Source organism: Lasioglossum baleicum, chromosome 2, assembly GCF_051020765.1.
Source record: "Lasioglossum baleicum chromosome 2, iyLasBale1, whole genome shotgun sequence".
In the NCBI taxonomy this organism is placed as follows: domain Eukaryota; kingdom Metazoa; phylum Arthropoda; class Insecta; order Hymenoptera; family Halictidae; genus Lasioglossum; species Lasioglossum baleicum.
In genome coordinates, this window is record NC_134930.1 from 17,503,873 (window position 1) to 17,531,097 (window position 27,225).

The 27,225-nt window shown below is 45.3% G+C and overlaps 1 protein-coding gene across 8 annotated transcripts in view; it reads right to left on the reverse strand.

Moving 5' to 3' along the window:
* Sox102f (transcription factor Sox102F) overlaps positions 1-27,225 on the reverse strand; it is a 395,175-nt gene that overhangs the window by 113,682 nt on the left and 254,268 nt on the right. The window contains exon 3 of one of the 8 annotated variants that reach the window (XM_076443827.1): positions 1-27,225. This exon is cut by the window's left edge and continues 19,763 nt beyond it; it is cut by the window's right edge and continues 5,587 nt beyond it. The exons of the other annotated variants lie outside the window; for them this stretch is intronic. The gene's annotated coding sequence lies outside the window, so the exon portion shown is untranslated. 8 annotated transcript variants of the gene reach the window in all.

Here is a 27,225-nt window from a genome sequence, read left to right on the forward strand (position 1 = left end):
ATGGAGTAGTACTACGTATAGAGGGAACAGGAAAGCGTAGGAACGAGACGAAACGAACTGGGAACTGGGAACTGGTTCGTGGGCTCCTGCGCATAATTATCCGACGTCAATGTGACGATCGGTATATAGACCGGCACTCGGAGGACTCGCAGACCGATTCGAGAGGGTTCGTGCACGACTATACATTACTATATATTCCCGCGGACTATATCTGGTCCCGGGGATAACGCGGTCCGCTCGGTCGCGCGGCTTGTATTCAGCATCGTCCGCTCGTCTCGCCGCGGAAAGGATTCGGCTGGTGCCTTTCATATAACACGTACGAATACCTGCGCGGGATAGGTAGTTATTCGGGCATGTCGGCCCATATTGAAATTCGACGGGCCAGCGATAGAGATCATCGTCTTTTTTTGTTGCGATCCACTTTGCCATTTGATCGGATTACCGTGCACGGAACGGGGGCCATAGAGTCGCTTCTCCGGTATAATACGCCGCGATATCGCCGCGCTCTCTTCTGTTCCGTATATTGCGAAGGCACACCACGATACACGTGCACACGTGCAACGATCATCGTCGCGAATACAGGCCCGTTCAAATCTGCAACGCAGAAATTCGATCCAACCAGACGCTGCAACGAGACGCTGCAATGCTGCGATGTTGCGCCACTTTGTCCACACCTCTCGCGCAACTTTTATTTTGTACGGCAATTGTTCCAGCAGCGAGTCATTTAAAAATAAAAATTGCCTGCATTGATATCTTGCTTCCCTTAAAAATTGTCTACAGTTGAAAGATGATTAAAAAACGTCCGTAAATTTTGTAAAGCCTTCACTGTTTTAAATTTCATCTATTTCATCTATTATTATTGTAATATTTTATAATTGTTTTATTGGCACAGGCTACACATTGGAAGCGAGGGAATAGGCAGAACATTGTGTTAATTAATTTCTAATCGATAAAGTAGAAATGCATTTCAACGCGTTCCTGTACGATCCTGTATTATGTTTTATGTCAATTCATCTGATTGAGTTTAATTTGAATTGCATATTGCATGGAATCACTGTTGTTACTTCTTTCCGCATGAAATGTATGGATTTGTATCAAACAGTATCGCACGATCCGAGTATGATAATGTCTCCATGTCATTATTATTATAATTGCAGCTCGGAATATAATCTCCTTGCACAATGCATATAAACACTAAGTTACGTTCAAAGTCGGCAAGGTCTCCTCAGCAAATGTATGCAGTCCACCAACAAAAAATCACTAATACCATGCTGTCAATGGTAATTCAACTCCAAACAACTATCTCGGTGTAGCATGATAAATATGCATTCTTCGACCATGCATCTAATTTACACCGTACAAACGACTTCCAAGGAACTCGATAACAAAAACTGAAACGTTGTTGCAAGTTTCTATTCGCAGTTTAGACACTTCAATAATTGAGACGTTTTTGCCGATGAAGCAACAGAATCTGACACTGCAATAATTCTCAATTGTACGTCTATTACACAGGTTTTTAAATAGAAAATTATTCATGAACACAGCTTCCTAGCCTCCTGTTCGACAGTGTTTGTAGATTTAGAGCTGCCACAATTGGTGCAGCTCGTATGTTTGTATCGAAACATTTTTCATAAAATTGTGAGTAAAATCTTTGTACAAAATTTTTAATAAAATCCTGTGATTCTTTACAGTTTGACGATGTTTGTACAATTTCTGGCATCACAATTGGATCAGCCTGTATGTTCATCTTTGCAAGTTTGTATTGGAACATTTTGGTAAAGATTAAATAAATTTGAATAAAATGATGCATAAAATCGTCGTACAAAATTATGGATAATATTGCGTTTGACAGTGTTTGTACATGTCGTGGCATCAGCCTGTATGTTCATAGTTCCAAGTTCGTATTGGAACATTTTGATAAAGATTAAATAAATTTGAATAAAATGATGCATAAAATCCTCGCAGAAAATTATGACTAAAATCCATGTACAAAATCATGGATAATATCGCGTTCGACAGTGTTTGTACAATTCGTGGCATCACAATTGGATCAGCCTGTATTTTCGAGTGTCCGTGTCCGGGAAGGGTGTGTACCGGCGATGTCCGTGTGCAACGAAAGGCAACGTGCAGTCGTACGCGCGGCGCGGAGCATATTGCATACGCGGGAGCACGGAAGAGGAACGACGGCGGAGGGCAAATTCGAGAACCGGGTCTTTTTATACCCCGTCTCTCTGCTTTTCTCTCCTTTCCCGCTCCTGCGGGCCCCTCCCTTCGCATCGCTGCCTCTTATGTACCCTTTGGAGCCTCTTTTCCCTCGCCCTTCCGTGAATCGAACCCACGTGCACCGAGTTGCGGCGTGCCGCGGATTTCATTCCGCAGCCGCACCGCATCGGTGACTTTATCACTATTCGATTGATTTCTGTCCTCCGTCAGACTGGGAACTTTGACCTCACCAATCATGGCCATATCATTCCGCACCGTGAAGAAAGAACACTTCTACCTCAAGACTATCTATTCACACATAGCAACAGAAATTTTTAAAAATCTTGGACAAGCGTGTTCTACCTGAGAATGTCGTTGTCATTGTGCCGACAGAAAAATCGGTAGATCTCGGCGGAAGAGAGTGTGGCAGAGTTAGTGGTCCATTGAAGCGAGGGCAGCGTTGCGTCCGCGATAAAATTGGATCGGCAGGAAAGGGGGTGAAGTCTAGGGGGCGAGGCAGGGGGCTGAGGGGAGCGGGGGTGTATAGCATTTCTCTATCACGAAATTTCCAAGAAAGGCGGAAGGCACTTGAGAAGAAGCGTAGAAAACCGTGGGCTCTTTTCATACGTGAGCTCCTAGATCGGGCACCGAGCGTACAATTGGTCTTGCCAGTCTCTGGTAGATGTTCCTTGTCAGGATCGGACGGGGGTTGGGGTGGGAACCGGGCGATGATGGTGGCGGCGGCAGAGAAGGCAGGAAAAAGGGAGCTGGAAGAGGATGTGGCTCAACTCGTTCGACCCATTCATGGCCCGATGAAAAGGCCGCGTCGAACAGACATCGTTCAAAAGAGAAGAGAATTATTATGATTATTATTATTAACGTTTCTATAGGAGAATGATTTTCCCCTTTATATCTATCTTCGACTTTTCGTAGATAAAGGTGGAGGATGCTCTGCCGGGTTCGAGCGGCGAATGTGAATCCCTCTTGTGGAATCGGCGGACAGGTTCAATGTTACAACGTTACTCTCTTTCGCTTTCTGTGTCTCCCCGTTCAGCCGCTTCCTTCGAACCCCTTCCGATTCGAAATTGTCGACCCGCGGCCCTTTCTTCCCTTAATTGAGACCCTTCGACGCGGACGATTTTTACTTTACAGCTCTTCCCAAATTTCTGTGTATTTCTTACCTTCTGGTATGGGCTGATTGTTCTTTTAATTCTTTCATAACCAATCAGCAATGTGCAAAAATATGTAAATCTTTTCACCAGTCACAAATTGATGCTGAGATTATCGACGGCAAGTAACAATTTCTAATATAATTATTCATAAAATCCTTGCATAAAATCGTTGTGTGAAATTATGACTAAAATTCATGTACAAAATTATGAATAAAATTCTTGTACGAAATTATGAACAAAATCCATATACAAAATTATGGATAAAATCGTTGTACAAAATTATGAATAAAATCCTTGTACGTAATGATGAATAAAATCCTTGTACGAAATTATGAATAAAATTCTTGTACGAAATGATGAATAAAATTCTTGTACGAAATGACGAATAAAATCCTTGTACAAAATTATGGATAAAATCCTTGTACGAAATGATGAATAAAATCCATGTACAAAATTATTAACAAAATCCTTACAGCTGTTAGACGAAGCTATATCTTCCATTCGCATCACACGCAACCCTAATTGGTCAAGGCATTCCCTGCGTCTGCAAATCCTCAGGCCTCGAGTGACCAACCCCCAATTCCCCGCTCCATCAGGACCCAACGTCTCGCTAAACAGGCTCGTGACCATAATTTCGTCGGTCACGTGGCAGACACGACATCGAGTGTTGCATCGGATCGAGTAGCTCGCGTGGATGCACGCAAGCACGAAATCGTCGGCGAGGGTGGTATACGTAAATCGTGGCGGTCACAACGTGATTGTTCTCCGACATGGAAAGGCTAATGGCCGGTGGGTTCGCTTCAAGGAATAGAGAAGGAGAAGACCGAACAGAGAATGCCGAAGGTTGGATGAACGGTGCACGTGCTGGTCAAAACGCGATTCTCAAAGATCTCTCGTTTTCTAGTTCCGCTATTCAAAACACACGTGGTCCGTATTAGCACGGCCGATGTACAATGAAATGACCGATGGCGAAGGACTCTTGTATATTGAACGAACCGAGTGACCATATTCAATCACGACTGCGATTTGGGGACCGTTTTCAGTCTACGTGAATCGGGGTCAGATTTAACTACGATTTAGTCGTTTGCTCTTGTTTGAAAAGTATTGTTGTTTAGAGAGAAAATATTTGGGAAGTATAAAACGTTCCAGAAGTTGTTAAGTTTGATGTATATTTAAAATAATTTTTATAATACACTGTTTTATTGAAAATTTAAACAGTTCACTCTTCATTCCGATAGTGAAGCTGTTGGAAATTGTCTGAGCTAATTGGTATTCACATAATTATTTATAACGGGTTTCGCAATATTTGATTCGCCGCAGTTAAAATGGAGGATATGAAATGATATAACGTTGGTTCGTGTTGAGCGCAGCCCCCTTTCGTCGCAGCGTTTCGAGAGGGGGCGAGGAAGACGCGTCGAACGACAGACGAACAGTGTCGGTGGAGGTATATAAATTAACGGGCGAGCCGTCGACGCGGAGAGCGCCGGGGAAAAAGAAATGAATTACGCCTCTTAGCGGTGTGTTTCGAGGCACGCGGCCGAATCACTATTCCCCGCGCCCGTTTACTCGAACACACGTCTGCCGGTATTTCTTCAACGAAAATAACGCGCGGTATTTATAGGCGGTTTTTATGTGAAAAGCTAAGTGCTAGTCGTAAAGTTACATCAAGAGCAAGCACCGAGCCGTGTATCAACCGGCGGGATTTCGTTTTCTTAATGCGCGCAAATATTCCACCCCTGCTACCCGCAATGGCCGACTATTAGCTCATTCGATGAATAATCCCATGTTTATTGCCATTATGATGTTTCTTGCTTGCTTATCCATCGTTTCGTCGTCTCAATTACCGTTCTCCCCCTCTGTACATCGTTCGAACATGTTTCTCTATTTATTGGTCTTTTGTTGATTTTTATCTGGGATTTTCTAAAAAATCAGATACTGCTTTGATTGATGTCTTTCTGAATTCACGGTGAAAAATAATGAAATTAGATTGAAACAGTTGGAAGCAACAAAATTGGAATTCTAGTTCATCGAACTCTCAATCACAAATTCTTCAATGCATTTCTTTGGTAAAAAATAGTCAACAATTTTTTGGAGGACATTTTTCATGCTCCTATTTTACGAAAATTATTACGAGCTCTTTTTGAATAACTCATTACATCCAAGTCTTTAAAAAATAATAAATGCGTATAAGCATTATAAATGTGTACAAACAGGAAACAATTAAAACTTATTGACAACCGGAGAACGTCCTTCGCCAATCGTCCCCAATAAACACGACAGCGTAATTGCGCAACGCGATAAGAGAGTTTTTGTTTGGATAGATCTCGGAAAATAAAATATCCAAGCACGATCAAGTATCCGCTCGATACCGGCGGAGTTTGTTTATCGAATGAATCCAGTAATGAAACGTTTACCGTGAGAACCGTTAATTGATACGCTAATCACAGTTTTGATACGGACAGCGAGCGGTGGCCACGCTTTTCCCATCAGAAAGACCTGTTAGCATCTTTGCGAAACTGGTTCCATTATGTCGTTCCTGTTTACTCGGCAATTACTCTGTCATTTCGTGGGCTGATTTTAGATCATTTTCTCTTCGACGGCAATTAACGGTAAACCAGGAAGGTGTACGGTGATCCCTGATAACTGGCATCGACTTACGAGACCGATCGTTGCTCGCGAATTACTGCAACTTTATGATATTGACACTGCGGAAAGTTCGTTTTCCCGCCTTGTAATATCATTCTCGTTGAATAAACAAGCGGCCGTTGAATAATGAATTTCCCTCACCGCGAAAAGAGTTCGCTAATTTATTATAATTAATTCCTGCCTGCTTTCTCCAGGCGAATAATCAACCCGGCAGACTTTCACTTGCAAATGATAAACAATTTAATCCGAACATAATATTTCCGTTAATAGTTGCAAAGAATGCGGTCGATAATAAATAAACTTCGTTCCGTGGCATAGTCCTCGCTCTCGAGGGGAATTACACCGCCACTGACCAGACGAGGCTTGCGATTTCATAAAATTGAATTCTAGATTCAATCTTATTATAATATTTACCATAGCCATTTACATTTCACTCTATCGCAGTTGTTTTATATTTTAATACAGAATTCCTTTACATGTTACAGGGTCCGTTATCATCGGATCTTTATGCAAAATGAAGATTATTTTGCAGTAGCTGCGAGAAGCAGGGGAAATATAAATTTCTATCTTTCAAGAATGTTTTTCAGATAACATTAGTATATTCATGTTCTTGAATTCTTTTAATCTGCTTGTAATGCATGAAATTCGCAGTTTAGTTGTATCAGATTAAGATACGCGGTGACGAGTTCTTCTTCGCAAATATTCTACGATGAGGGCGTCCCAAAAATATTGTACTTCCTCGAAAGGATCATATCATATTACTTGGCGTAATTTGTTGCTTGAAGAGCATTTAACGCTGGACAAAGCGTTAAGTTACACGAACCGTGACACGATCGGTTCCGCGAACGTTCAAAGTTATTCGAATTATTTCGAGCACGGCCGCTCATTCGCATAATACCGCGAAAAACCGGTGACTCGGCAAGTTCACGCGAAGGTTCGGGATCTCGCGAGACTTTCCATCGTTAGACTAATTACACAGGGGGGGGGGGGTACAATTATTACGGCGAAGCACTCCGGGTTCGACGCGGCGAACAATTATCACAGCTTCTGACAATGAAAAATGATTTCCTCTCGGCGGCGGCGGCGGCGGCGCGCAACGTTTTTCAAGGGGTTAAGCTCGCCGCTGCTCGAGCTGTCAGCTAGTCGGGAAAGTTTTTGCGTCGATAAATTCTCCGGCCTGTTACATGCTAACGGAATGCTGAAAAGACGAAGGGATCTGTCGTTCCGGCGATGAGAAAGCGATGCGTTAACGCTGCAACTGATCGACGATGTTATTTCTTCCTATTCTTACGCAAATGAGCGGAGAGCCTGCGCTGCCTTGTCTGGTCAATGACGGTAGAATTCTCCTTGGGAACGGAGACCATCGCAACCAAGTTGCTGGGAACGCCCACCTTCTTGCAAACTATTAGCTGCAAAAATTACTTCATTGCTGTTGGCGATGTCTCGGGATAAATTGTCTTTTGTACCGTTGAATCGTATTCGCACGATTTGTGCAAATTCTTTGATTTGTTTTGTGGAAACGTAGGAGTTGTGAAATCCTCAGTTTAACCCTGCAGGATATTTCAACCTGACTTTAAAAAAAAATTGCGTGCAGATTGGTTTTTGTTGCTTATTAAATATGGAAAATCGAAACGAGCATTTTCCGAAAACTTGTGCTGTTTTATCTAATAAAAGTCTATTGAGAGACCCTCTTTTCTATAAAATTTTTGCGACATCATGTTAGGACAATTTCGAACCATTTTTCTAGGAATGAAAGAAAATAATGCAATTAAATAAAGAGAAATATTCAGAATTCACGACAGTACGGGTAGAGTGGAAGAGCTGTATAAATTCTAAGTTGCGATCCATTTGTGTCTTCCTCGTATAACAATTGATTCTGGAAATGTTGTGATCGATAGTATCATCTTCGGCAGTATCAGACGGTTTGCAGCGGACCGGGGCGGCAGGATTTGCGCCCGAATTTGCGTTTGCGGTCCGTCGCGTGCCGAAACGTCTGCGCAGAATGGTCGGCGTAAATACTGATTAAATGCGTCGGGTTCGATCAGATAGAATGACCGGGTGCGTGCAACAAAGCGTGGCGGTGCCGTTCGCGAACACAGAATCGGAATCGAACGGCTCCGGTTCGCGAACCGAGGCGCCGTTGGAAAAGGTCGATTATTTGATATCGGTATGCTTATCGAACCGTGACGCGGCAGCGGTCTAATCAATGGGACAGGTCGGTTGCTAGGCTGCAACCCGGTGTGCGCATCACTGCAATATCGTAATTATAATTATTAGCTAAACACAGAACCGGTGGGTCTGCGTGCTGCTCTCTCCCGAGAGAGGCGCAGAGCGAGAGCGAATTGAACCGTCCGTACACTCTCCCGGTACCTTTCCAGGGTTACCGGGGATTTTGCCGGTGCACTGTGCGACTGCGATATATTCTAGGCATGCATTATGCACGGCATCCTCTCATTGGCTCGTACCGTGCAGTCGATACTCCGCATTGAATAGCTGTCTGTATAGGCACGCGAACACGCGCGCCGTCTCGCTCCCGAACGCCGTTTTCTCTCTGTTTCTCGTATCCGTCGAACGCGAGTGTGTCGCGTTTGTTGCGATCTATTAAGCGGAAATATTCGGCTCCAGTGAGAGATCCGACCGCACGCGCGACCTGCAAGAACATATTTATTTCCCAAACGGCCTCGCCGAACGAATTAATGACTGGCGACAGAAAGATAGGACACTTCTTTGTGTTTCCATATGATGTCCGAAGGGAATGTACCTCTAATCAATTATATTGTAGCTGTAAATATCTGTATAACTGCGAAGAAGATAGAATCAGAAGAAGAAATCAATCAAATTATTTTTCTAATGATCGCGGATTTTCATGCACTTATGAAGAAATTAACTGGGTGAAATATGAAACAGTGAATTGTATAAAAAATCTGTCAAGGGATGAAACGAATTTTTATTTAACCACTGCTTCCCACAATCGATGAAGAATATTTTTATATTTATCTAGCTATACAAGAATGGTCCGAGGGATGCAGTTTCGATAACGACGATAGAATTACTTAGATTTATGCGATTTTCGGGGGCGAACGTTCTCGACAGCCGAAACGTTAAACTCCTCGATTCGGAAATACGCGTGCCTCGTCGAAGCAGGTTCGATTCGGAGTCCCGTGGCTTAAGTAGCGGGTAGCCCCGACCACGGGTAGCGTTTCTCATTAACTTTTTATTTCGAGAGCACGAAAAGTCGCTTCCTCGGATGAAGTTCGTTCCCGGAGTCCTTCGTCGCTTTTCTCTTGGTTCGCCCGCCTTGTACACTCCGTGGCGTGTCTCGACGGGCCATTAAAAAAAGAAAACAGAAAAAAGGAGAGAAGGAAGAGGAAGAAGAACGTTAAAGAAAAATTTCGCGGCGCTACAACGAGCCACCCCACCCACCACCCCGAAGAATCTTCGCTCTCCGCAGACGAGCCAGAGACGCGACGAAACAAATGCGCTGGAGATCAAAGTACGCCTCGGGCTCATTCGACGAGGAGAAGCTGATTATTTTTATGACGTTATAGCGAGCCTGTCCAGAAGATGAGACGCCTCTCAGCCCCTCGATCGTAACGCCGCCTTTGCCGTGGGCCACCCCTCGCTGACTTTTCGCTGCCTCGTGCCGCTGACAGCGCTACCAACTTCTCTCTCTCTCTCTCTCTCTCTCTCTCTCTCTCTCTCTCCTACAACACGCCCCGTGACCGGAATACCATCGCATCGGTTCCGTCATCCTTTTATTCCGATGGCCTTCTTCTTACGTTATTACAACGCGCTGCCTCGCCGAGGAGTACTTGCCAGCGACGAATTAATGGACATCGAGCTGCCAACAAGAAGGGAGATCGCTGAGAGAGCATTATGTTAGGATCAAAGGAGACCTGCTCCGTGATCGAGGGAAACTCGATCTTGAATATCGCTGGACCGGACGGTGCCGTGCAAAGTAATTGCGAAATGCGAAAGAATTTTTTCTGTTTTGTCTGCAAGATTTTCTTTTAAGGTTACTTTTGTGACTGAAACGTCGAACTGATAGTCTTGTCTATTGTCAGAATAATAATTATCTTGCATTGTAGAAGAGGATTTCTGCCATTTCTCCTGTCATAAATTTCTGAACGTAAATTTTCCAGTACACTTCGATCGTCTTATCTAATATAAACAGCTGTCAGTCTACCTGAAATGTGGAACACTCGCAAATTCGTACTAAAATAGCCCCCCGCATCCACAAGCCAAGCGTTCATCGTCAAGTACTATTTCCATTTTGTCAGTGTATGAAAATCCGTCATTACTCTCGATAAATTATAAGACGATCATGTTAATAAGGACCAGGGTATTAATGAATATCTAAATACTTCTAATTAGGATTAACTCGGAATAAACCCGAACGTGTATCCCCATGTATACGTATCTCAAGCATCATCAGTAATAATTCCCACCTTGTCAATGTTTGTACACTCATTAATGAGAACCGGTGCATTAATGGATAGCTTGAATCGTCTGAGAATTTGTTAGTGCATAGATTTGGGTAAACGATCTTCAATAAAGTATGAATCGGAGGCTGAAATGGTCTAGATTCGAGACGAGCCACGGCGGCTTGCATTAATATTCGTGCGTCCTTTAAAGCAGAATATCTTTCTCAAAATTAGACCAAGCGACTTAGAACAGGATAAGTTTTTAAAAATTGGACGATGCTATGCAATTGAAAAAGCAGGTATGCTATTCGGCTTTGACCAAACGTGGATGCAGATGATTTTTTGTTATTAAAAGACCGATATTATGCAATAAAAATGGTACTTACTAATTTTTTTCAAATGTAGAGGACATGTAAATCAACTCTGACCAAGAAACCCTATATTTTCTAAATTTTTATTATTATTCTTATATTCACTAATTTTTAAAATATAAGTGGGACAATTGTTTTCCAATTTGGTTTCTAGAACTGCCCATAATCATCCCACAATTTCTCGATCTCTTTTTTCCAAAATTTTACATTCAAATATTAGATGATTGCATAAGTTCATGTCCGATTTGAAAATAAAATTGAATGGTTAAATTTTGAAGATTTGGTTAAAGATTGATTAAATTAAAATTAAAAAATTGTTCAATTTTTTACAATTAGAAAAGTTGTATTCTTTAAAGTTTAACCATTGAATTTTATTTTCAAATCGGGCACGATCTTATGCAATCATCTAATATATTATCGTTAGGAAGCTACATCTAATCAAAATAGACAACACAATCAAGCTGAAAGCTTGTATTCTTTAATTACCATTTAGTTAAATAGAAGTAAGTGTCCGGTGATTTATAGACGAGAGTGTACATTTAGAAAATGCCGGGTTTCCCAAGTGATCAACCTGAAAATCCATCCAGGGGATCACGTCGGATGAGGTAATCGGGGATGTATCCACGATCGGGAAGACTCTGCCGCGAATCGAAAACGATTGTCTCGGTGAAATACGATACTGGATGGAAGCCACTTTGATCCTGCTCGATTCATTCCGGGACAATGTAGCTCCGTTCTCGGTGGATTTTAAAAGCGGTTCTTCGAGTATGTATCGGGACACGCGGTATTCGAGTAGCTCGTTCGGTACACTTCTAATCTCATCGTCGATCGGGGATCCCGGGCACCGTTACTCGAACACAGAGGAACAGGGGAGTCTTCCATCAACGTCAACAATGACTACTAAAGCACGTCGTTGCATAATACATTGGACGTAGCCGAGGAGGCAGCAAAGCGCCGATGCTCTGTGTCTCTCTCTCTCCCTCCCACTCTCTCTCGTCCCCCTCTCGCTCGAGCTGTTAGGAAGCAGATTCGAAGCGGAGTCTCGCGCGCGCGAGATACGAAGCGGTGTGTTTCAGGCTCGCGAACTTCCTCTCCGCCGCTGTACAGAGACCGGACCCATTAGCAAGGATATATCGGGTCCCGCAGGATTAGCCTAGTTGCCCCGCAGCGGCTCTCCTATCAACTCAAAGGACAAACATAACTACTTTAGTCCCGGCCGCAAACTCAAGGGTTAAGCGAGCCTCCGTTCCGCTTTACGCGAGTCCTCACGCACCCCTCAGGACACGAAATCCTTGAACCTTCTCCAGCAACGTGCCGGGGAGACCCTTCTGCCCTCCTCTACCTTCGACATTCGACCCCCTAGGTTTGGTAGTTAGTGGAAGAGAGAGAGAGATGATGCTTGCCTCCGTCCCGGGCCAGAGAGTCAGGATTGATTCCGGCTGAATATTTCATGGCCAGGCCAGGACCCGAACTTGTTGCCCTAACCCCCTCGCGCAGTTCATTAAGGTCATTATTGTGTGATGAATTTATCGTCCATCGGTGCCCACCCGCCGATCGCCGACATATGGACGCGACCGTCTTAACGAGCAATTACCACCGACGATGGTAATCAGCCATTTTCTAGCGGACCATCGTCTGCAGATTTGAACGCGCGTGGCTGGCCTGCGCGAAGCGTTTAGAGTTCAATGTGGTGAATATAATTTGTAAGAAAAATTGCAGGAACACTTTCAAGGTATTTGGTGCGGATTTCTGTAATAGATATAAGAGATAAATTAATTTCTTCATATGGAATCATAATTTTAGTGGTTGACGAGCTTGCAGCAATGAAGAAGCGGTTCCTCCTTGTGCACAAATGTTGTATTTTTTATATCATAAAATTGCAACTCTTTCTTTAAGACGTTTTATGAATTGAAACAACACTATTAACAAAATTTGAAAAAAAGCTACAAGAAAAATAATAAAATTATATCAATTCATATCAAATTATATTTAGTATTTTTATAAATGCCTGATACGATATCTCAAAAACCAATCATCCGATTAACTCGAAACTTTACAAGTATGTCGACCAGATATTCCTTTATCGTTCGGATTAAAATTGTGTCAATATTTATCAAATTCCAGATTTGTGACTCAAGAACCGTTCTTGTACAAAAGCACATTCTTCAGCGTGAAATACGTACTTCACGAGTAAATTGATTACGGTCTCTTTTTCGAGAGAAGATACTTCAAGTCATAATAGATGTCCACCCCTCTCCTACTGCTTCACATTTAAAACGTAGGAACCAAGTGGACATCTAATATGACCTCGCGTACCTTTGTTCAAAAAACGACCGAACTTTGAAAATTTGTCAAAAATATAATTTAAAAAATTTTGAAAACACCATTGTTAAAGTGTGGAGAGAGACAAGAGGGATCAAGGGGGTACAATGCCCGATTCCCTTGAAGACAGGAGAATTCCAAAGACACCCGAGACTCATCATCCGCAGCAGTAATTACCCAGAGAAGCGTCGGAATCTCCCTTCATCTTCATCCTCGGCGAGCTTAACACCCGCCGCGAAGATACTCCCGTTGAAAAGCTCTCGCCATGGACGCGTCTAATTTCAATATTACGATAGCGATCGGCTGAATCGGTTCAAGGGGGCCCCTGAAAGCGGCGTGCACAATATTTATTGAACGTTGTTGCTGGAGGCGTCGTGATAATCTCTGAATGGGGAACGCGAAGCTAACGGGGAAAGATAAAGGTGCCGAGGAACAAGAGAGCGAGAGAACCGGAGAGACTCGGTTGAGGAAGGGCGAAAGGAGAGCGATAGAGAAAGAAGGGCCACCTAGAAGGGGCAGAGAGGGAGGGGCGAGTGAAAGCTTGGCTCGGGTGGAACGCGGATAGGCGAATCAATCATCCTGCGACTCATTAGCCCCGGCCGGTGTGCTCTCCTCCCTCTCTGACACCCCCTGTATTATCTCCTCTTTTCACACTATCCCATTCGCCGCTTTTTTCCGTGTTACGATCTTTTTCCTCGACGGCTGTTCCTTCATCAGATCCCACAGCGTCTTCCCAGGACGCCTTCAACATCAGGAAAATGGGACATTTGTCCAGGGGTCCTCCATTTAACCCCTTCCACTATCATGTAATTTACCGTTGCAGTATAATTATGATTTCTTTGTTGTACAGAAACTTCTATATGAGAAAGTTCTTTTATCCGAACCAATGTCCACTGTTCGTATCAGGGAACCCCGACGCAATATGTGGGGGGGTTGGTCACGGATCACGACCTTGTCGTGATGTAAAGACGGGGTCTCGAGGGTGGAACGTGCAGACGAACGTCCACAAACGTCCACGGACGGACAGATGGACGGATGGATGTTGCGGCAATCAACCTCCCGTTAATACGGCTAAGTGGACACGAACCTGTGTGTCCGATGTGGACCCGCGTATCTCCCTCCCCTTTCCGTCTCTTTCTTTTTATTTTTGCCCTTTTTTATTTCGGGAGCCTTTTTCCACCGCCCCTCCCAAGGATACCACTTGCTTTTGATACCCATACCTTTGATGTCCGCTCTCGCACAAATATCCTAACGTTGCCATCGCGTTCCGACTGATTTTACCGTGGCAGCCTCTCCCGTTCAATACTATGTTTTCATCGGTGGTGTAGCACGGTCATGATTATAGCTAAACGCCGGATCCGTTTCGCGGTTAATAGATTTCAGTGGAAATTCTCGGTGGCAGCCCCACGATACACACACGCACACATACACGCAGAGTGGTTTATCGATGGGATTTAATGGCTTCGAACGGACGCCCCGCGACTTCCGGTTCGTAAAATTGGGCGCGTAAGCTGGAACCGAGCCGGTGACAGGGTGTTCTATCATATCGAGCACAAAAAGACTTTTATTGGCCGACACTAGACCCATTATAGTGTAAGCGACGCGTGATCCATCTCTCGAGGACGGCCGGACAATGGAACGATCACGGTTTCACGTTTGATCATGCGACGCGCGGAGTCTCCGGAGAAGCCATTTTATTTGCAAGTCTCGGCACTTTGATCATTTTCCCCGGAACGTGACACGGGGATTGTGCGGAGCGGTGATTGAACTGTTTCAGGCGAGTAAAATGATTTTCTATTCTGTATCACTTGTATGCGGATTTTGTGCGTTTATTGGAAGAATGAATACAGTGAAATCATCAGAAGAATTGAATGTTGTTGCGCCAACATTTTGATTACTATATTCTTAAGAAATGACATTTTTTTAAATCGATTTCTTGTTTAAAAATGTATATTGTATTTAATGGAAGCAGAATTATTCATTACATCCTGCCGTTTCGTGTAGACTACTTCCTGCCATATTTCCTGCCTGCCATCGGCATACACCGGATCTTTATATACAACCAAACTTTTCCATTCCACAACAAAATGGAGTTTAAAAGAAATTCCTTTATAGCACGATGTTTATATTCTTCTAATGTTTTCACTGTTTTAAATTACTCCTACTCATTTTCGTCATTAATTGATCCTGGTCTCGTACATCTACGGCGGTATTGAGTGAAGAATTTAATTTTCAAGAAAATAGGGGTTGATGATGGGTGGAAAATACTTCAATCTTTCTTTGACTTACAGAAGTATGATCTCAAATGGCACCTTTCGGTGAAAAATGAAGTCTGCAAATAAATGATGGCCTATAAAATTCGAAAACGAATACTAACTGAAATCCTCAGACTTGGGACTTGGACCACTATGATTCTCGACCCAGCGTTTCAGAGGGCGAGGGTACAATAGCCGAATACCGGAAGAGGATCGCCAGCAAAAAGAAGGAGGCTATGATTACCGGTTTCGTGATAAACGGTCCGCTCGATCAAATCGCCGGGAAATAACGGACCGTGGCTAACGAACGCGTTATGTAACGCGGCTGTAATCACCGGATCCTTCCCGCGCAAGGTGGATCGTGGCCGAACTGCCACCGGTGGGTAGGTAACGTGTACCGTAGCGCTAATTGCAAGACCTTCGGGTCGCTCTCCTCGAACTCCTCTTCCCTTAATTAACGTTTCAATAATCCCCGTTGCAGACAGAGCGCACGATTTCCGCTCTCGGGCGACGGGGGGGCTCTCCGGGGCAAAAAGGAGGAGCAAAACGGAGAACCGAGTGCAGTGGAGGGCCCATCCCCCCACCCACCAACCTCGCTCGTTCGTTCGTTTCTTTTCCACGGCCATTTTTCCGGCAGACAACTCGACCGCGTTATCTTTTTTGTCTCGCCGAGGGTACCACCGCGGGCTATTGTGAACGCTCTATGGAAACCGGTCATAATGAGTTGCGGAACGCGTTCGTTCTTCCTTGGGGGTGGCCGGGTTGAAAGCTGCAGAACCGCCCTTAGAGCTCCCTGGGCCTCGGGCAAGAATCGCGGAAAGACGATCCACACGTTCACGATTCACAATATTCAGGGTGGAGGCGATTCTACATAAAATAATAAGAAAAAATTTGGTATGACATTTTCCACCCGAAGCTTCGCTTTCGAAAAAGTTAAATAGGATTCGTCTGATCGTGACCAACCAATTCTACTTCCAGCATACACGATGGTCCACCTAAATATCTCCTATTTGCGCGATGACAACAAATTTTTTAATATAATGTAAATGGTATCACAAGGTGAAAATGCTTTGCAAATTTTATTTTTTTCTCGAGGTCATTTTTCCCGGAGTTTTCAGTTGTAAATGTATATTTAAAATAAAGCAGATACTTAGGTGGCTACGTTTTGGTGGACCACCCTGTATTAGCTTGTATGAAACGTCCGATTTTTAACAATAATGCTAAACAAACATGACTTTTTCTGAATGAGAATTACCGATCAAAATAAGCATTCTGTCAAGGAACTACACGTGTCTTGATTGTAGTACAGTGAAAATTGGATTTCTTCTTCATGTACAAGATCGTCATCTTCATTTTGGAGATTTCATTCTCAAATCGGACATTTCATATGCAACCACCCATAAGCCGCCGAATTGCTACCTCAGCCACCACTCCGGAGCTTGTCGCTGGAAGAAATATCCCACTCCCACGTCTTTTCACGCGTTCCTGGAAACGAGTCATCACCGGCAGGTCGTAACGCAACAGAAAGTACCATGTCCCGGGGTTAGGTGCGAGCATTACACGGGGAATTCGTCGTTTCGTTCTGGCCGGTATGGAACCGTGACGGTGTTCCGTCGTTTATTATCGGCCGGGTCACATAACTCGTGATCGCGCTAGCTGTCGCGGTCCCGCGGGACACAGCCGGATACGCGGGAGACGCGGGAACAATGTGGGCCGCCTCTTGAATTATTCCCTTTGATTGCTTGCTTTCGTCTCGGTTCGCTCGGCATCGGCGTGGTCGGCCCCGCCCCCGCAACTCCCCGTCCTACCCCTTGACGCAGACCCCGAGCCACGCAATAAAAGAGTTTCCGACCCCCCACAGCGTCGTAACGCACACTGGCCCGGATCGCTGAATTTAGTGACGTTTTGCCTGGACCACCCTTGCCAGGACCGACATCAACACCAAGTTTTCCGCAAAAATAACGTTAAAAAGTAAGTGCATCCTGACCATTTGCAATGCTGTATATTTTGTGGTTGTTTAACCTGCTAAATTCATGTCGACTGTACTCGAGTAGTATGCAAAAAAGAGTTTTTAAAATTTACCTTGAAATATAGTTACAACCCCTGGTTGAAAGTATTCGATCACATTTAGCCCTTAGTACCATTATTTAAAATATTGCTTACATTATTAAATATGTTGGTATGTAACCAGTTACTATGCATTTGAGTATTGTATGAGGTATTATATCAATTTCATATCCATAAAATGAAAAAGTTCATATAGAATAGAATTGTTACAGCTCTAATTTTCATAAAACCGAACGAAACGCATTTTTTATTTAAAAATTGAAACAAATCAGATAAAATCCATTCCAACAAAACAGCGTGACATTCAACGTATTAGAATTCTCTGAAAGATTGATTTAGAAGTCGCAACAACGCAGAGTCGCGCAGCACAATCACCTTAATTCGGCATCGCAAACTCCATCCCTTAACAACTTTATTTTCCATTTACAGTCGCCTTATTCGTATTCGGTTCTCGCCACCCTCGTCGAGGAGAACGAAGGTGGCAAAGTACAAAAGGAAATGTTAGCAAATCCGATACGATCGACAGATTGCCATCCCCCTGCTCGTCGCGTCCTGGTCCAGAGCTCGCGTAGCTCTCGCGTTCACCCTTGCAGGCGCAATATTATATTATAATCCCGACAGTGACTTTAGTAGAGGCTATGAAAGCAACGGTTGAGGGGTTTGGGGGTGTGAGTCGAGTCGAGGCGAGGCGAGTTGCGGGGGTGGTGAGTCGAGGCAGGAAGAGACGCGGATCGAGAGAAAGCGAGAAAGGGTGCGACAGAGAGGGTTTTCTCGGTGAGCAAGGGGTAGGGGGATGTTGGGGGCTTGTCTGGAAGATTAGCACCTCGTATAAAAGTGCTGTAGTGGGAATGAAACTCGGGGGAAAGGTGGCGAGCGGGGTGGGGGTAGCTGGTAGGTGGCGACGTTGCTGAAGAAGGGTAGCGAGGTTGTAGGTGGTGTGGCCAAAGGGTGAAAGAAAGAGGGAGAAGAAAAGAAAGATCGAGAGATGGAAGGTGGGGAAAGAAAAGCCGTGGTAGGGGGTCGAAGAAGAAACGAGCGAAAGAGGTGGAGGTGGAGGCGGAGGAGGAGGAGAAGCAGTAGCAGCACTAGAGAAAAAGAGCGAAAGAGGGGTGAACGAAGGCCGTCCGTTCCTTATATACACGGGCGCCCCGCCGCGTCGTCCGTATAAGAGGAAAATTAGTTTTCAGAAATTTTTATGAAAGCCGGGTGAAAAGAAACTGTAAGGTTCCTTTTCTCATTGGAGGCTATTTTTGTGCGGAGAGGCATGGGGAATTCAATAGCCTTTATTTTACTCTCGTGTTAATCTCGCGCGCTCGCGCTCACCTCTCTTTCCTTCGGCTTACCGGCCTCACACACTGTCGCCCGTTTACAAGAGAAGAGAAGAGGAGCAGCGAGCCCTCGCGGGTGCGCGCGAGTCCAGAAAAGAGCCGAAGACGGGGACGGATGCGCTCGCGGGGGGCGTGCGGCGGGCGGGGCGAGAGCATCGCTCGGCGAGGAGGACGAGGGGCGGGGTTGGGGAGGGGCGGAGCGGGGGGTGCAGCCCGTCGGACCTTTATGTGGCGCGGCTATCAAACGGAAAGCGTATTATACGCTCTCGCGTAATAAAATCTCGGCCCTAATTAGTTTTGAACAATCGGGGCCGCGGGCCGGGCCGCCAGCCGCGGCGTTAATTTTTGCAATTAAGCGGCCGGCTCTCTCCCTGTCTCGCGCTAAATAAGGGTCGCGAACACGAACACGAGCGAGCGAGCGAGCTGAAGCTGAAGCCGGAGCAAGCGGACACGGACGCCGAAGAAAAAGCCTCTTGTTCGGTGAATCGCGAGCGAGATAATGCGACGTCCGCGCGAGGACGTGTTAATGCGGATAAACGTCGGCGCACGGACGCATTAACGAAAGACTATTTGAATAACTAGATTCGCTCGCGCGTCTCCTTAGCGTGGAAAATACGCGTGAAACGTTTATCGCTGGAAACTGTGCTGCCGGACAAAAGCGACAGGCCGCGCATGAAAGCCGCCGTTGAATGGAACTTATGGTTTTCATACGTGGATCGTTTAAATGCGTGTCCCACCTTCCTCCTCCCCCCCTGCTCCGCTTTCTTTCGCTTTTCCCTCGCCCTGGTTTTCTCCGGTGATTCTTCTTTTTACGGTTGATTGTTGATGGCGCGCGGCATTCCTCCGCGTTTCAATTCGACGGTTCCTTAGCGAGTCGCGGTATCAACCGAGTCCGCTATTCAAACGATAGAAGCGGACTCGCTGCTGCTAGAGTCGCGGTTGCTACGTTTCATCCCGAGGGTTTCGCTTTCTTTCTGTTGCTCGCTTGCTTCTTCCCCGACTTCTTCCCCTTGGTTCGTGTCTTGGTTAAAGATAATACGGGCTGGAACGCCGCACGCCGTGCGCATAAGTCTTCCCGCGTATTCCCGCGCTCATTGTTGCTCGAGTACTTCGGAGAGAGCACTATCCAATTATCTTCCGCGGCGTGCCAGACGCATAACGAACCGATAGACGACTCGTTACGGCACGGCCGTAAGTCTTGCACACAATACGCTTGTCGAAATGAATTGCGCCGCGGTTGTTTGTGCGCGAGACGCGTGAACAGGCTATTACGCGGTACTTAAGATTAGAATGCCGATGGTCGCCGGTGCGTGATTGGTTGGGGTCGGATTTCGTGCCGAGGTATTTCCTTTGGGAGTGGAAGAACCGCGGCAGCACCTCGATACTTGCACCCGCGGTGGTTGCACAAACTGGTATAACATATTTAGAAAAAAACAGAAGCTCAGAAAACGTTGAATTCGAGTCACGATCCATAACTCAGCAAACTTACTAAATCCACAGCTCCCAAAAAAAAAATCATCCCTCCAGTACCCACTATTCGTCAATAATTCCGACCGCAATGATAGTACTCTTCCTAGGACTTGAGAGTGGCTCGACAACATTGGTCAAGGGCTGTGATAAAAGTCGTGATAAAAGATCGAAGGTGGGTTTAGCAGGGGTGTAGGATAGGGGGTAGGTGCGGGACACGTAGACTCGCGTTCCATGTCCTTAGCCCGGAATGTGGCTGCAAAGCCGCGTCAATACGCCTGCCTGTACGAGAGGGTGAACAGGGGGTGAGAGGGGGTGAAAGGGTCGGGGCGGTGATGCGAGAGGGTGGCAGAGAGAGGCGCGAGCGTAGGAGAGACTGGTCTTGGGCGACGTTGGGGGTGAGAGGGTAGCGGTCTCGGGTTCGTGAGCAGACGGGGGTGGCATGGGCGAGCTACGACGACAGAGAGAGATAGAAATAGAGAGCAAAAGAGAGAGAGAGAAAAGGGCCAGGGGGTGGAGGAGGTCTTCGGGGCGAGAGATCACTGCGCCGCCAATATTACAGCCAGCCCGAAGATTACCAATATCCTTGAGAGGCGCTCTAGTCCTGTCATAAAAGACGGAGCTTACGAAGATATTACGTAGCGGGTCCGTAGCTGGCAGCCAGCGACATCGGCGACGTTAGAACCCACCTACCTTTTCGCAACTTCATTTCGGAGAACACTAAAAATACAGAGGAAACGGCCATCGCGGACACGCCGCGACAGTATTAGTGACTATGTCCTACACGGGGGAAAGATGTCACTGTGATACGGGGGGTGGGTTTACGCTGTAAAAGACGCTGCACCGTAGAGGAGCAGGGTTAGGATAGGAGCTACCCGGTTGAAACGTTATGGCTGCCTGCGAGCCCGGATAATGTCGATGACCGGGTTCACTCGTACGTCTTCGAGCCCCGTTATCGCTGATGACACGGACACGTAATTATTGAGGGGCGAGTCGTGGGATTAGGGCGGTTCGTATGGTGCTTGGTAAGTTGAGGTGGTACCTGAGGAGATTTTGATCGACTGGATAAATAGCATTCGAAAGCGTACGATGCATTTGTTAGCTTAACTTTCAGATTAGGGCTGAAAAATTTTGACTTTGCATACGGATCCACAGTAAATGTGGATGGAATTAAATGAAATTTTTTTACCAGAATTGTGCAGCAAACTGGAGTGAAATAATATGACAGTAGTTTTGTGATAAATGCACAGTAAATCCGTCTACTCATCAAAACCGAAAATTCATGGTCCTAAGTCCTCGAGCCGAAACCACCATTACGCTAGATCAATCTCGGTGTCTGCAAAGGTTCGTCCGCGCGAACATCAAACAATTCTCGACGAATTCTCCAGCCAATCTTATTCGAAATTACGATCGTCCCGTAGGGGTGGTTCTATCAGGGTCCAGGAGAATCTGCATAGGATGAGGACTGCCAGTACGACGAAGGAAGAGACACACAGACAAGCGCGGGTACGGTTTCGAGGTTGATAGAGCCGGGATTGGCCGATAGTTATCTGCGCCTCGAGTGCGTCTGAATCCTTAATAGGAAATCGACAGCGTTATTACGCGGCTGCTGGGCGGGGTGTTGCGATGTTAAGGGCACATAAGGTCGCGCATACACACGTCGTCATGGGCCCCGGCCATTGTGACCGCGCTTTGTGCGACACAAAGCTTTAATCCGCGAGCAGATCTGCTAATGTCAACATCCTCTCCTGCCTTTCTATATCGACAGAGCTCGCCTGCGAGAACGTGTACACGCTCTCGGACACAGCCGCAAACGTATCCGAGATGGGGACAGGAGCTGCTACTGCCCCGGCCTCAATAAGCGGACCATAATCCACCCCAACCTCTGAATAATCGCCATTCTAGAACCATTGTATCGTTTCCTCGTAAAACCCCCGAGCGATTTGGGGTGAAGATCGACGTACACACGACGACGTATTATACGCGCATGTCCTCTTATTATGAGTATTCATTGCGGTTTGCCGGACGACGACTTCTGCGCTGATACAACGGTCGTTACCACGATGGGGTTGTTAGGGGACCAGAGATGATATTGCCTAATACACTCTTTTTGTTTCAATGATCTTCTTCTTTCGCTTCTCTGTGGTGTTTCTTCATTACGAACATTTTAAGAGTGAAGACTGATAAAAATAGTTGGACACTTTTTGCAGATACGTCGAGATTATTATGGATATACATCCTATATGTTCTTTTTATTTAGGAGAGTTTATGGAATTACTTGTATAGCTTGTATTATTGAAGCACAATGCAATTTTTTTTATAGATGGATCCAACACATTCTGTTTTATTCGTACTTCCATATGTTGAGCAAATACATCAAGTTACAATCAGAAAGAGATAATGTAAACATGTTACAGTATTTAGAAAGAGAAAAAGGGGGAACCTTCACCGGAGGGTATACGAGGGTTAAGTAATCTTCCTTCAACCCCTTACGGTCGCCTGGTATTCATGATACACCACTAACATTCAGAAGTTATTATACCACGATATCACAGCAGCAGCACGCCCTGAATGAATCGTAACAAAAAAAAAGAAATCTTATATCAAAACTCACTGACTCTCGAAGGACATCCTGCATGACCCATAACAAAATCTCCCTAGGAGTTTCGCGTTGTAAAAGGGCAAACGCGCAGGGTAAATGCCAGTACAGTCTCCGATCACTCAACGAACCATTTCGCCCATCCTCGATCGACCATTCCCAGTTCCCCGAGAGTCGGCGCGGCGTGTTCTAGCGAGATCGGAAGATCGACATCAGAAGATAGCGGCTCCGGTGAGGACCACTGGCGATCCTCTCTGCGGCGAGTCCGCGCTCCGAACGTCCACTTCTCGCGATTGTCCTCGGTGAGGAGCGGCGACGTCCAGCAGCCCGGAGAGGCTCGGCTGAAGGGGATATTTCGAATTCCGCGAGCGTAGCGTAAGGTCAAAGTCCCGACTTATTTGCACGACAGTAGCGCCATGTACGGGGCTCGCGCTTCTCGCGTAGCGTTAAGCGTAATTTACGTGGTGGCACGGCCGCTTTAATCCGCGCCGGTACGTACCCGTCTATGGTTATCCCGTAGGAAAGGCATGGGGGTCGCCCTTTGCCTCGCCATTCCATCATTTCAACCACAATCATTTCACATACCTCGCTACTTTGCCTTCACGTGCTTTTCGCGATTTACGATGATGCTGGGTGCGGCCCGATGGGACCTTTCATGACATGGAGAATATCACGAAAAAGGATGGAATAAAATTTATTCATCCAGAGATTTATTTTTAGGGTCGTATTGAAATTTTTATCTTCGCGCGAAACTTCGTATAAGATACTCTGACATAGATCTTGCACAATTTATATCACAACATGTGCTGGATAAAAATTCTCTAATCATTCTAATAAATTATCATATGAACAACGATCGAAATGAGTCGCCCTATCTGAAAATTGCCAGCCAGGGACACTTCCGAGCATGCACGAACGTCGACAGGGATCAGGGGGCCGCGTTGCAGGGATGCACTATAACTCCGAGCGCTATACTCGTGGGGTTTCTTTGTGGCGGCAATTAATAGTAGATTACCGGCTCGTAGGTGGCGCAAGAAGGGCAAACGAGACGCGCCTAGCGAAATCGCAGTGACAGAAGAAGAGTGCGAGCGAGAGAGAAACCAACAGCTCTGTCGACGAGAAAAGAGAAAGATAGCGTGAGTGCGAGAGGGAAGGTTGGGAACGGGGGTTGGTGAAAGGGGGATGGAAAGGGGCGTCAGAGGGGGGGGCGAGATTACACACGCCGCCTCGGGGATTACCGCACTCTGATTCTCCGATAAGAATGTCAAAATAAGCTGCCTCTGCGCCACGTGTAATCTCCCCGTTTCTTCTGTTCCCCCGCCTCCGCAGCTTCCGATCAAGCTCCACTAGCCGCGTAATTACATTGTAACGATTCCGACGAGCTCTCTGATCCGTCGAATCGACGTCCTCCCTTCTGACGAGACCATCTTTCGATGACCGTTCATGTTCTTTTCGCAGGGATCCCTCTCTCTCTCTCCGCGCAATATTATCTCTTGAAATATGAATTTGAAAAAGAAAATGTGTTTAGATCTAACTGAAAACACACCTTCCAGATTTCAAGATGATCTTTGTTTTCTTTCATAGAGTCCAAGGACGAATTCAATTATGTTGGCGTTCTAAGGTCATTCTTTCTTGTTGTTTGAGTGTGTACAAGAAGACAAATGCTGTAAACAAGAGACACTTCAATACACAACGAATGAAACCATTTAATTCGCCGCTAAACGTATTGTAAACACGGTTAATTGCGCCAGGGCACAATTACAACGCATCCAGCCGCATTTAGAGACGCTATCCGTGGCTCTTCTCTTCCCGTCCGCTTAAATACCAAACAAGACGCTCGAGCGCACCTTAGTCCGCGTTCTTGCGCAACACGGCAATTAGTAATTGCGGAGGAACGGCGCGAACAAACAGCCAGGGACTAGGCCTATTTCACCGTGGAAATAGTCGGTGTGTTTCTTGACTAAGTCCGCTGTCACGTGGTCGACGTTCAACAACCGTGGAACAAACCGCGGGAACTCGACACGCGATCTTCATTATCAGGGTGTCAGTCGTCGCGTGTCGTCGTCTCCGGCTCGCAAACGAGGCAGCAGGTTGTGAGAGTATCAGTCGACTTTAAACCACGTTTCCGCGGACACGGTGGAATTAATAGAATCAAGGTAGCATCGCGAAAGTCCCGGTGATTTGTTGCCAGGTGTCCCGCGGCGTGTCACTAATTCTAAGACGCTGACTTTCGTATCGCAACGCTGCGAACAGTCGAATAAATCGCACATTTTCTTGGCAAGACGTTTCATTTTTTAAAGAATATTGTCTTGGAGTTTCCTGGAAAATATTGGATGATTGCGAAAATTCGATTTTCAGAGTCCTCGACGTCTTTCGACGAACACCACACGGTTTTTATGAAACAGAAATTCATCAGCTTGCGAAACGTTGGGTAACAATTGTAGAAAATGGCGGTGACTATGTAATTGATAGTTCGGTTATTTTCAGGTATTATCTTAAGAATTTTTCTAACAGGGACGTCCGAGCAGAATGCAACTGCACTGAATCCTCTCGAGGATTGCCTAGCGTCGTTTTCATTTGAAGATTGCCTGGTGAAGGATGGACAGCAGATCGAGCATCTTCGGTTGTTAGTTCTTTCACCTCTCGTCTCTTGTACGTCTTGTTTTCTTTGGTAGTCGAGCGGAGACGCGATATCAATGAAGCGGTTCTCGACCTGCATTGTAATGCCGGTTTTTCTATTTTGGTGCATCCTGTTCTGCTACCGGAGTGAGTCAGTTGGTTGAGATTCGCCTCCGGCGGCTGCGGGGACTTTCGTTGTGAAGGTGGGCATAGTGAGACTGCTGATTATCGTGGGAAATAAAAATTTGGTCTACACAATTGTCCTCTTAACGATTTTGCACGAAGGACAAATACTTGATTCTATACTCTCAATTTTTAAAAATATATAAAACTCATGGTGGGTAAATAATTCCTCTATGTAATTAATGTTTAAAAAAAATACAAAATAAAAACAGCACTTCTTGGACCAAGCCTGACCAAAGCGATGCATGATAAACAAATAATTATTCTCAATAATCAACGTTAAAAAATTCATGAAATAAAAGAACGCACTTCTGGGTCGAAGCTTCATCAGATGATTCATGACGGAGAATTCTGGTAATTCTCGATCAAATTGATCGGGACAATGAACGAGAGTGGATGTAAAAAAAAGTAGTACAAGTCTTGTTTCATCCTGTGTCATGAATATTCCCCTGGTAGATCGACTATCCGAGGCTAATTTACGTAACAACGGCGATCATTTTTTCTTTCGGCGGGACGTCCATCGGATACGCGAGCGGAGAGGTCGCTGACGGAAATCATTAGCTGGAAGCTGGGCTCGGTAATAGCGGCGGTCTCGGGACGCGAAGACGTTTCCTCATTGCTGCCGGGTATACCGTTGTTCGATAAGCGCAATGTGGAACGCGTGCGTGCGTAATTGGAAAATTGACGCGCGATCAAAACGCTTAACGGTGTTCACGCGCTCCCCGGACGATTAATAACGGTAAAATCGACCGGGCACATATTTTGTCTTTGTCCTCGAGGCGACAGTGACCGTGCACTGCTAACCAACATCTCCGAAGACTGCAGCCCAAAATCCAATGTTTTACCTGCTCTAAATACTGCGAAATTTCAGTCATAAATAGACTGCGGATCTCTATGCAAAATAAAAATGTTCTGCAATGATTGTACGCAGCAGAAACAATATAAAAATTGATTTCATCCCTTAACGACTTTGTTACATTAAAAGCTACAGTACAACATTCTTGAAGTTTTTAAATCTCTTACTGTTTTATATTTCACTGAACCAATTTCTTCATAAATGCATAAAGATCCGCAGTCTAGTCATAAATATTGTACATTCAAGCTGTTCTAATTTCGTAAAAAACAATCAATTCATCATTTTCTTCTAAGATATTTTTTTATGATATACGGAATGAAAAACTGAAGACATTTTCCTGAGAAACTGTAAAATTTTTTCACGACTGAATATATCATAGGCGTACAGATTGCAGCTTCCTCTTTACAAAAATAGCTTGAAACTCGTTACACGGTTTTTTCCTGTGACCACATCATTGCATGAAAAGTTACGCCATAATAATATCCTGATATATTACACTTCAATTTTATAAAATAATTTCATAATCGACCTCAGTAGTGAAAGTACGCTTTTAGCAAGAATGTTGGTGGTTTTCGCTACCGTGGGACTTCGATCCCACGAAGAGGGTTTGGCGAAACGCGTCGCAGAAATTTGCATCGGTCGAACGGCGTTATTAGCGATCGGGCAAATAAGATGGCCGTGGATGATGTATGACCGACACCGCGTGAGTTATTA